The 12,192-nt window shown below is 57.2% G+C and overlaps 1 protein-coding gene across 3 annotated transcripts in view; it reads left to right on the top strand.

The window, feature by feature from the left end:
* CABIN1 (calcineurin binding protein 1) overlaps positions 1–12,192 on the top strand; it is a 141,873-nt gene that overhangs the window by 106,151 nt on the left and 23,530 nt on the right. The window lies entirely within an intron of this gene.

A 12,192-nucleotide genomic window follows, 5' to 3' on the forward strand; every position in this document is an offset into this window, starting at 1 on the left:
GCACAGTTTGTCTCACTTCCTTTTGACCCTTCCAGTCTTGCCCATGGCTGGCCTCCTCTAGCAAGTGCCGGGCCCTGCTGAGTCCCACCATTGCAGACATGTGCTCTTTGCACATGTGCTCTTTGAGACCCTCAGGCCTGAATAGGCCCCCTACGTCCTAGAGCTCAGACCCCATAAGCTGAGGGGAGCAGAGAGAGTGAGGAAGACAGAGGAGGTGATGTGGGACGAGGTGCCTGTACAACAGAGCAGAGATGGGCTTCTGAGCAGAGGGAGCAGTGTGAGCCAGCATGAGGGTACAGACGGGTGCTGTGTGCACGCAGGGGCAGCTGGCTGACACCACTAGGCCCTGCCTGCCCTGGCCAAGTGCAGAGTGTGGACTTCCTCATAGGGCAGAGGAGATGGGGTAGAGGAGACCTTCCAAGTGTCATGCCACGCACAGATGTGCTGGAGGGGCCAGGCTGGGGCAGGGGACAGGCTGCTGACCTGCTACTTCTCAGGGCTGCACTACACATAACAGCTCATTAAATTCTCTTGACCCACGAAGTATGGGTATTACCATTAGCCCTGCCTTACAGATGAGGAAACTGAGGCTTGACCACACTGAGCTGAGATCCCGGCTCAGTGGCAATATTCGCTTCTAAGGTGGGAATCAGCCTTAGAACCAAGTCTGGGGCAATGGGAATGGCAGCCAGTGGATGGACCTCAAAGACAGACAGAGGAAGGACCAGGGCACCTGTTGGATAATGGGCTGTAAGGATGGGGGTGGGGGGGTTGGGGTGAGGGTAGCAGTGGGCCCAAGGAGCCTGGTCTGGGGCTCAGCTTTGCTCTTTTCTCTGTGTCTGCCTGGTGTGTGGGCCTGGGTCTGTGTGTGTGCCCATGGGACACTGAAAGGCCACTGCTCATTGTCCCAATGTTTCCCCCTCTGTGGCCTCAGCTCCTATGCACCAAAATCTTCTGATTGTCAGAAGAAACTGTCTGGGATTTGTTGAGGCTTTTCTTCTTCCCCCATGGTACCTGGTCACTGATGGCCATGGACATCCTGCCCCTGGCTGGTGAGGAAAGGGGCTCAGCCTTTCCTCCTGGCCCCACCCTTGGTGGCAGTGACCGTGGCAGGTCAACTGGCCGCCTCCTTCTCTTCCTCAGTAAGATCACCGGAGCCTTGCGGCAGTGAGGTTAAAGGAAACCAAAATACATCACAGTGGGAATGTTTAAATTGAAGAAATATGAGCTCCTTGGCTGTAGTAGGAATTGCTGCACTAGAGCTATTTATAGCCTTGTTGAGATGATCTATGGGCCAGTTGCAAAAGCAGAGTAAACAAAAGAATCATTTCAAGTTCTCTAGGGAAAAAAGGTCTAGTTTTTATGTCTTAAAAAGGTTAGCAAACTTGTGTAGCTTCTTAGCTTATCCCCAAGTTCTCCTTCCTTCCCTTCTCCTGAGCTCTGCAAGCTTCACTGAACTTCACAGCTTCCTATTTGCTGAGCCCAGGTTCAGCTGGGACAGGTGCCCAAGGCCTGTCTCTGCCTCCCTGTCTGTGGGGACAGTGTGAGCCCAAGAGGCAGCAGGTGGAGCAGGCTGATTCCCGCCTTAGAAGCTGCAATGTGTCTTCACCCAAGAGGCTGGAAGGAAACATGCAATGGGGACAAGGTGAGACAGGGCCACAGGATGCCCAGGTCTCTGCTCTGACGGGACCCAGCACTGTCAGAAATCTCGGCCCATGCCAAGCCACCCTTATTCACAGCTAGAATTCAAAGAATAACAATCAAATGTAAGCAGCCTTTAGATGGTCGCAGGGATGTGCATTCTTTTCCGGCCAGAGGAGATAGTTTCCATCTCCAAGTGCGGATTCACAATTGTGGCAGTGCCCAGATGCTTGGGCAGCGGGAGAGATGTACTTAAGCCCTTAGCATTCACGACCCCACCGTGACAGTCCTGCAAGCGGTTCGGAAACCCCTACTTAGGCTGCATGAAGCGTGTAAGCAGCAGAGCCCAGCCGAGAGCCCAGGTCTGGGACCCACATCCTGCGGGTGGCTTCCACGCCAGAGTTTCCGGCCAGCCCAGGGGGCCGGCAGTGTTTGTGTACACTGGGATGCTCAGTCAAGGGCTCAGCTGTTTAACATTCCTGAAGAGAAGAACATTTTTCAGTGCGACTTCTTTTCCCACTGCAAGTTATTTTTCGGAGGTTTGCTTTTGGAATTAGTGTCCCTACCATGTCTAACTGTCTCAGCTTGGACAGAACAGTCTGAGCTTTGTCCTCCTGAGACACTGCCCCAGGCCCAGGTATGCCATCTGGAGGGGCAGCACCCAGATCCTGAGGGCACACGGGGAGGAGCACTTCCAGGAGGAGGGAGGAGTCATGAGGCCTTCAGTGAGTTTTTGGACTGCAGAGCAGGGCAGGCAGCCCACTAAGACCAAGGACCTGAGGACAGCCAGGAGCAAAGGGGAGAGGCTGAGGGAGGGCTGTGGCTGCTGAAGCATCAGGGCGGTGGGGGCAGGGGCTACGGGCCCCCTATCTCAGGACTAGTAGGAAGAGGGGCTCCCTGGCAGACCCTCACTGTGGCAGTCTCTGGAGAACATGCCCTTTCGGAAAGGAGGAGGTTTGGCAATGCCAGCCTTTGCTCTGTTTGCTCAGCCCAGTGTGGGTGCTCACTCCAGATACAGGCCCTCCCTGTCCTCTCCACCCCCGGCCTGCAGGAGGTGGTGGGTACAGCCCGGCTCCTAAGCAGAGGTGGGAAAGAATATCAGTGAGTGGGCCTCTGCCAAGGGAAGGGAGGCCACGGGGCTTGCTTCCATGGGCTGCAGAGGATCTTGGGTAGCAGGCACCTCCCAGACACTCTCTCATTTACTCCTCCCCACGCTCACAATGAGCAAGCTGAGGATGACAGTGTTGACAGCACAGGCCCACGGTCACTCAGCCTGTGAAGAGCCGAGCTAGGACTCCCACCCCACAGAGCCAGCCCATCCCCACCCCCAACCCCAGCATGCAAGATTTGAGGTTAGAGCCCACATTGCATGGCCATGGTGCCCAGGGCAGAGAGAAGGGAGCCTAAAGACGCTGCTGTGACTGCCAACCTCTGGGCCATGTCCTGCTCACCTGGCCCCAACCAGCTGGCCCCATCCAAACCCAGCAGGAAGGGTGGACATCAGGTTACCCTGTCTGCAGATGAAGAAACTGAGGTGATGAGCGCTGGGCCACAGAGCCAGGGTGCAGAAGCGCTGTGTCCTCTGCAGGGTGCCACATGACTACTCAGACTCAGTCTCCTTATCTGTGAGGTGGGAGATGTGAGTATCTAGCACTTGACACTCAAGAGCCCTGTGGTGCCCTGTGTTGAGGTGGCCACAAGCCACATGTCTGGAACAGCCTGGTGCAGTCAGGACATGGCTCATTCCGGGCTCATGCCCACCAGATTCTGTGACTGCCCTGTCCTGAGAAGCCAGGCAGCGGCACCAGGCGTACCCACCCTGCCCCGCCTGGCCTTCAGCACAGCACTAGTGACTCGTGGGCTGTTGTTCCCATTTAACATTTCCATTTTGCCCCCCAAGAATCCACCTGGGCAATGAAAATGGTGATCCATAGCATCCCCCTCCAGGGAGGATTCCGGGTGTGGCTGAAGAGCAGCTGAGGGTCCCAAAGGGGTCTGGCAACAGGAGCAGGGGAGAGGGGAGAGCAGGGTATGTTGGGTCACTTTTGTCACCCATCCCCTCCCAGGGTTGCTACCTTTTGGTGTCCACCTCCTGTCCATTCGCCTCCCCTTTCTTGCCAAGGCTTCCTGGGTGTCCCTCTAGGAAAGTCATTGGTGCCCTCAGGAGAACTCAGAGAGATGGCCCTCGGCCACCCTGAGGCACCCTAAGCTAGAGTGGAAGCCCCCAAGAGAGGATGGGTTCCCTGAGGCAATGGGCATTTCCTGAGCCCAAGCGAGGGGCCCAGGCAGTACCTCCCATGGCCCAGAGACAAGCACTACTGCAATTGTTCCAAAGGACCAGCAGGTTTCTTTGTGTTGGATTCTGGTGAGCCCAGGGCTGCCTAAAGCTCTCCTGGGGCCCTGGCTGCCCTTGAACCCCAGGGTTGAGGTTATGCTCTGGTCTGAAGACTCTCATCTTTTGCTGTACATGGTGCTGGGGTTGCCTTTTGTGGGGACCTTGAGCCAGGAGCCTCTGTAGCTACGGCTGGGGCTTGTAAGAAGCCGGCAGAGACTCTGGCTACTGCAGCGCCTAGGCCACGTTGGGCCCCGATCTAGAGAACCTCCCTTTGCGCCTGCTCCAGGCCAGGCGGATGCTGCCCTGCCCTCAGAGTTTAGCCCTGCTGTTGACTTCCTGGTCCCAGCCCCATCTGACCTCAGTTTTCCCATCTCCAAAGGTAGGCCAGTGGTTTTCCAGCCTTTTTTCCAAAAGAACCCTTTCTCACCGCCCACTGGGAAACATAAAAGGACAGCCATTCCAACAGAGACAGGAAAGGCTGGGCCCCACCTGTTCCAGCTGCGCCCCCACCCAGGCTCCCTGGAAAGAGGGGCATGACCCCCAGAGAGGCTTCAGGGTCTCTGCCCAGCCCCCACTCTGCACAAGACTTCCCAGGCTCAGCAGCCAGGCCTTTCTGGGGCGGCTTCAGTCTGGGAATTTGTCTCCCTTCCTCTCTCACTCTCTCTCTCTCTTTTTTTTTTATTTGCCACTTTTCCTATTTGGAAAGTTTGACCAAGTTGCTTCTGAGAGAGCGGCATTGGGTTTGAAATCCAAACCAGAGCTCCAGGCTCCGGGAGCCCCTGCCTGGTTTCCATGGTGATGGGCTGTGGCCTCTCAGCGCCCCAGCTGAGTGGAGATGTGAGTGTCTAGCACTTGACACTCAAGTGGAGCGTGGACTCCCTCACACATGTGGGTCTCCCATGCTCTGCCCTGCTCTGCTGGTGTGTCCTGTCCCCACACTCACCCTCCACCCGCCTGTGAGCCTTAGGAGGCCCCTGGCCATCCCCAGGCCCCCCTGCTCTATGCCTTGCTCCACCCATACAGCTGGGTGACTTGGGCAAACCCGTCATTATTTGTAAGGCTCAGTTTCTTCATCTGCAAGGTAGGGCTGATCAGATGTACTTTGTGGGGTTTATCAAGGATCACAGGCAGCGTTACTGCCATGTGTTTTGGGGCCATTGTGTCCAGGAGTGGGTAGGAGGGAGTGAGGGCTAGCTCTGGGCTGCAAAGGAAGGGACCTTGTAGATAAGGGCACATGGGTGGCAGGGCTTACAGAGGTCAGTGGAGGAGGAGATGAGCTAGATCAGGGTCAATAGAGAAGGCCCTTTGAAGGAAGTACAGAAATTTGGTTGATTAAAAACACAAATTTTGAAATGTTGATCTCTAAATATGTATAAGAATTCTAAAGTTAGTGTGTGTTAGAGCAGGTGGAACTCTCCCATGAGCCCCAGTCCATCACTGGTGGTGGCACAGACTCACAAACTCTGTCCAACCACATAGGCGCGTGCGCGCGCGCGCACACACACACACACACACACACACACACACACACACACCCCCACCACCACCACACCACCCCCTCTCCCCACATAGGGATGTTGGGAAATTTACTCAACGAGCACAGGTGAGGGCCAGCTCTGGGCTATAGGGGAGGCTGACCCAAGACCAGCCATAGGCATCCTACCAGTAGCAGGAGCATCTGGTAGGAACTGGCTGCCCCAGGCCCATCAGCTCAGCACTGGGCTTTGTTTCCAGAGAGGGAACCACCTGGCCCTACTCAGAGGCGGGGTGGGGAGACTGAGGCCCAGGCTCCTTCAGGCACCTCACAGTGGAGTGTGAGCCTGGCCTTGCCTCAGGGGCTGGAAACCCAATGAGATGGTGCTGCGGAGGCCTTTGAGATGGAAGACTGTCCCCCAACTGCTGCAGATGAGGTGGCCTCTCCTGGAAGAGAGGAGATGGCTGTGCTCAGGGGCAGCGTGAATGCTCAGAGGGAGGACTCAGAGCCCACTGCCCTCCACTTCACTTCCTTGTGGGATTGGATGTAAGCATCCACCCCCAACGCTGAGCCTGGGCACCCTGAGTGAGTCTTAGGGTGCTGTGGATGCAGGACGGAGGTATTTACCAGCCTCAGCAAGTGGAAATGGGGAGGTGGTCAGGAGCATTTCCAGAGGCCTGGAATGACTTTGAAGTTGGCCAGATCGTAGACAGACCAGGGAGAAGGTGTTCCAGGAGGGAGAATAAAGGGATGCAGTGTGGGGTGGGAGCTTGTCGCGGGCTGGGAGCAGGCGGTGATGAAGGAAGAGGACATGTTGGGCCCGTCCTGAGAGCCGCCTGCATCTATGGTGAGCAGGCAAGCTCCATCCCGTGGCAATAGGGCCCCCTCGGGGGTCCAAGTTGGAGTTCTGTGGTCCAGCGGGGATCTCTCAGTGCAGTGGGCTATATAGCGTGGAGGGCAGGCCTGGGGAAGGGCCTGAGGGCTACAGAGATTGGGGAGAGTGTTGGGTGGGACCGAGAAGATCCTGTGCCTGAGGTGTCGTAGGGGGTCCTGGGGGAAGGTATGTTCTGGCCACAGAATAGTCAGACACATGTCACTGTGGCTCAGTGTGGATCAGCTAGTGGGAGAGTCCTGCGTTTGGAGTTGGACCTGGGCTGAGTTCTGCCGTGGTCCAGCAGGAGCATCCTGTAGATGTGGAAGCTGCTCTGAACAGGTCATCCCACTCCTAGGGCATGGAGACTTGTCCCATTCCCTCATGGCATGGGTGGGAGGCCCTAGTGCTGTAAGGAAGGCTGCACGTGGCTCTAGAGAGGGAAAAGGTACTGTGCCTGGGTTACGTCTTCTGGTTACATCTCAAATTTGTTCCTCTGGTTTAGGGGCACATCTGTAGGTTGGGGACTGAGCCCCTCTCTTCCAGGCAAGCCTGGACCAGTTCGTTCCCCTTCTGATGCTCTGCACCAGATTTGAAATTTCTCTTAGAAGAGTGGCTGTTGTGGGGCAGGAGGAGGTGGTGGGCGTTGGCCTGCTTGGGAACCTGACACCCTGCTCACTTATCCTGCGCAAGCCATTCGGGGCCATGGCCACTGGTGGCCTGAGCCCTGGTCTGGTCCCATCACTCCCCCAAAAAAGCCAGAGCCCCACCCCAAGTCCCCCAAGGCCATTCATTAGGGACCAGAGGTCAGGAAGCCGTTTGACTGTCCTAGTTTTCTCAATGTGCATGTCAGACCTGGCTTTTCTAGGATGTGAGCTCCCCTCCTGAGATGAAATGGAAGCAGCTCAGCTGTCCTGCAGAGTGGGCTATTCTAGAAGCCTGGACGGCAGCTCTCATTTCTAACCCTGACACAGGGGTGGACTCGGAGGAGTCCAGTGTCAGCGTCCTCTTGTTCTGAGGAGGCCTTCATGGGCCCATCTGATCACACCCCAAGTCTCAAGTCAGCCTGAGAGGCCTTGGGGCCTGCTAGCATCCTTTCTCTGCCCTGCCTGTTCCCTGGGTTCCCTGTAACCCCTCTCCACAGAGACCAAGTGCAGCCCCACTATTCATACTACGCACCCACTTCCCAGGCTCCACGTCTTGTTGGCTGTCCCCGATTGTCCCAGGCCCCCCACCTGTCTCACCTTCTCCACTGTCTCTGTGTGGGGAAATCTCAGTCCATCAGCGCCCAACTCTGACACCTGCCGCTTTTTCCCCAGGAAGCTGCCCTGTCCCCTGCCCCCATCCTTGTTTCTCTCCCTCTGTGGCTGGCTCTGCACCTGAACTCCAAGCTGGGCTGGAAGTGCCAGGTAAGCTGAGCTGACATGGGCTATGGCCGCATTGACGCCTGCCCATGAGAGCCCTGGCATCTGTGACCCAGACCTCCACTCTGCCTCATGGTGACGTGGGGAGGTGGGCACGACCCTCTCAGGTCATCCTCTTCCCACTCGGCAAGGCCCTGGTGAGAATGTATGCACACCAGGAGCTCTTACGCTGCTTCCCGTGGAGCTGAGCAGGGTATGGGCACTGCTGTCTGCTGAGACAGACGCTGCCCTAGACCAAGGGACAGGGATCTTTATGTCCAGCCTGGCTTTGTTTCCCTGGGCAGGTCATTTCCCTGTTCCACCTAGGTCCTCACTCATGGGTCAAATAGGCAAAAACAGCTGAAATCAATTACTTCAAAAGCCCAGTGCAGCTATGGAGCACAGTCTGAACAATTTCTGAGGGCCAGAAGCTCTGGTGTGTGAGGATGAAGTGGAGTTATAGCTGGGGGTCTGTGTACGTGGGGGGAAGAGGCACATTTCACTACTATGGCCATTGGGGAAGAAGAGGAAGCTGGCTGGTGTGGGACTTAAGGTCCAGCTGTCTCCGGCTGGTACACTCTTAGCAGAGGCTGCCCAGGCACATGTCACACACAGCCAGAATCCCGCAGCAGAGAGGCAGGTAGGTGGGCAGTGGCAAGGCCTATGCTTCCAAGGCTGAGAATTCGGACTATTAACTCCAAGAAGCATTCTTGCCATTTAAAAGGCAGCATTTGGCCCAAGCCAGGGGAAGACTGGGGTTAGGACAAGTGGGGACTGAGGTAATGGCCAGAAGAAAGGAACCAGGTGCTGTCTGTTGGTCTGTGCTGGCTCACGTCTTGAGAAGGTATGGCTACAGGGAGCCATGTGGCCCTCTGGGCAGCTCAGCCAGCAGCACCACAGGCAGCAGCCCAGCTCTGGGGTCTGGGCCTTGGCTTCACAGGGCCAAGTACTCACCTCTGCTGGGGGTGGGGGCCTGTAGGGTGCTTACCCACTAGCCATGTGAGCCAAAGGCCAAGTGCATATTTCCAAGAGGGGCTGTGGCTACCCAAGAGGGCTGTGCTGTCAGGATGACCAGAAGGTGGACAGGATAGGTGTGAGCAGGGCCCCATCTGCCCTCTCTGCCAGCCCACCCCAGGGCAAGGATGTGCTGCCCCCAGGCAGAGGTGTGGAGACATGCACACATTCACCTGTTAATCTGAGTTCCATGCCAAGCCCAAGGCATGCCTCTTGACCTTGGAGTCTTCCTTTCCACTCTGTAGGTAGCACTGGATGACAGTTTCTGCCTCCAAAGCCATGTTCATTCTTCTCTGCTGCTCCTCACTTTACACCAACACCTTGAGACGGTTTGGACTTTGCCCTCTGACCTCACTCACCCTCCTTGCCCCATCTGCCCATCCCTGGGCTCCCAGGTTGTCATCTCACATCTCCCTCTCTGCAGCCACCCATGGGAACACACATGCATCGGGGAGGCCAGGGCATTATCCTTAGAGCAGCAGGCAGTTTGCATTTTAGAAATGGCTGTGATGTAGAGAATGAGTGGGGGCAGCCAGGTGGGGGCTCTGGGAGGAATACTGGCCAGCCAGCTTTCCAACGTGGAGATGGGTGAAGCCCTGGTCTGCTTGCCTCCCCACCGGCTGCCAGGGGACGCTGGGTGGACAGCAGCTAGGGACATCAGGGGCTGGCCCTCTCCCTTGGAGCTGAAGAGGAAGCTGAGGAGGACAGCACGGTGCTGTGTGGGGCTCATCCTGCCCAAGGGTGAGGGGCTTCTCAGAGACCCAGGCCTGTCTGAGACCCAGGCCTATCTGAGCCCTGGACTGTGTCCCCACCTCTAACATCAGCTCTCTTCCCAGGGCCATGTCTGGGCTCAAGGAGTCCCCAGGCACTTGCTATGAGTAGGCCAGTGAGCAAGAGTGACGCTCCAGGGACAGGCTGGAACAGGTGACCAGGGACACCCCCAACCCCAGGATTGACCCAGAGCAGCCAGCTCACAGGTTGGACCAGCCCCTCCCTGCTCACTGGGGCTCCTGCTGGACCATGGGTGAGCGTGGTCAGGGTGGCTTGGCCTCCTCAGAGCACTGCAGGAGCCCCCAACCTCTTAAGCCTTCAGGGGCGGCCCTGAGGGGAGTAGGTGGCTGTCTCTCCTGGGCGGCATCAGAGGTCTGCATGTCCAGGTGCTCTGTGGGGGATTAGGACCTATAGGGCTCTCCCACGTAGGGTGCTGACAAGTCCCAGAAGAGGCACAAGGATCTTTGAGGCCCAAAGAATTTTTGAGGATCTGGTGCAGGCAGGCCCACCAGATTTCACTTTCAGGGCACTCTCACATGGTCCCCTAGAGGCTCCCAGTGTGTGCAGGAGTGCTGCCCCCTGGGGGTCGGGGACGGGGACCCTCACCTCCCTGTCCTGGACCTTTCAGCTAGAGCAGGCAATGCCCATATCTCATGGGGCTCTGGAGGGGGCCGACACAAACAAGGCCTGGCGTTCAGGCAGCCTGTGGTGCCGGCAGCAGGGCCAAGGACGCTGGAGACTGGAGGAGCAGACCTTCTCCCAAGGAAGTCCCCCCAGAGGCTTGGCTCGGCAGGTGCCTGGCACAGAGCCCCTGAGCTCCCCTCACCTACCATGGGCCTCCCTCCTGCTATGATAGCAAAGACCCAGGACCCTGGGCTGCCCCAGCCCACCCTGGGCCCCACTGTGCTCATGAGAGCACCGCTCCGCCTGAGCTCTGTGTGGGAGGGCTTGTGTACTAGGGGCTGCCAAAGATCAGATCTCGAGGCCTCCTGGATGCAGGGTGCTGGTTTCTGGAACCACACGCTCAACACAGACCATTTCTTCCTGGCCTAAATGTGATGAGCACATGTTCTCAGCCTCCTTTGGTCTGATCTGATCTTACAGGAAGTGGATAAGGTATGAAGTGTTGTGAACTGTGCACGGTCTGCTCCAGCCCCGGGGACAGCGAGGAGGAGTGGTCCAACCAGCTTTGGAGCTATCCAGGCCTGGGAGTGGGTCCCAGCCATACTGGACCTACTGCTGTGTGACTGAACCAGTGCCCAACACTAAACCTGTCCCCACATGTGGGTGTCATGACAATACAAATGTAGATGGTGAGGGCATGTCGTGACTGAGCAATATGCTGATTTAGAACTCCTTGTCTGAGACTCAACCTGTGGTAAGCACTCAGATGGGAGCCCCTTGTCTTTCTCACATAGCCTTGGGGTGGCTTGTGCTCATGCTTGTCTCCTGCAGGTGAGTGACCTCTCAGAGCCCAAGCCTGGTTCTTCCAGTGCCTGGCAAAGAGGAGTAATCCTCCAGGGGGTGCAGAGACACTGCTGTGCCCCAAGAAAGAGGGAGGGTAGAGGGCAGAGTTCTACATCATGACCTGGCCGAAGGTTAGACTTAGGCTTTTTTGAACTGGGGACACCTGGCAGGGGCATGTGGCAAAATGATAGTGGGCAGGAGTCAGCCTGGGTGTAGGACAGCTGGAAACTAGCCATCTCGGGGAGACGTCACCAGAACAATTGTCACCAGGATAGGTACCAGGTGGATCTGAGGTCTCTGGGTATGTATAGAAGGAGGAGGGAGTGAGGAGCCTATGGTGCTGAAGTGGTAAGCGAGAAACTTATGTGGGGGCTTGGTGCCAGGCCAAGGCTTGGGGCAGCATCTCTCCATCTGGCCTTTGCTTGGCCTTTCCTGAGCTGGGATGGAAGAAGCAACCAGGATTTGGTGGGTAGTCCAGGGGCATACTGCCCCAGAGGAAATTTGGGATAAAGGTGCTGTGTACACACTGGAACTGTAGGTGTTGTGGGATGGTGGTACGCTCGTGGGTGAGGCTCATCCCTTCTCAGCTCATTCCTTACCTGTGACCTGGGTCCAGTACCCCCTTCTAGACATCAGCAGAGCTAATGTGCAGGATAGCAGCCCTCCCAGCTCTCTGCAAAGCTGCCCTGGAAGAGAGTAGGGAGCTGCTGCTGTTCTTGGAATGCAGAGGCTGAGGGGGGAATCCTGAGTCTACCTGGCTTCAGCCCAGCCCCTCCACACCCACCCCTTGGCCCAGTGCCTTCTCCTCGCTGGGCCTCACAGCCCAACTGGAAAATGAGGCCCTTCCAGCTGTAAAGCCCACTTTACACTGGGGGACTGTCCTGGCATTTCTGTCCTGCCCTCCCCCACTAAGGATGTTACTAGAAAAGGCTTCACTCCAGTTCTCACTGTCCCAGTGGATCACCTGCCTGCCCTCCACAGGGCCCTCGCGGCACAACTCCAGGGGGCGCCGTTCACAAAGCTAGCCGCTAGAGTGAGGACAGCCCTGGCCAACGGGTGGTTGGCCGCTGCCAGCCAGGCTCTCTGCACTTCTGGCCTACCCTACACCGCTTTGTCCGGGCCCCTGCGGGTCAGCAGCCCACTACCGCCGCGCGGGCGGCCGGGCCACGGAGCCCGCGAGGATTGGCCGGCAAAAGTCAGTTGTGCTGTTGGGCCC

Source organism: Pteropus alecto, unplaced genomic scaffold (assembly GCF_000325575.1).
Source record: "Pteropus alecto unplaced genomic scaffold, ASM32557v1 scaffold113, whole genome shotgun sequence".
Lineage (NCBI taxonomy): Eukaryota > Metazoa > Chordata > Mammalia > Chiroptera > Pteropodidae > Pteropus > Pteropus alecto.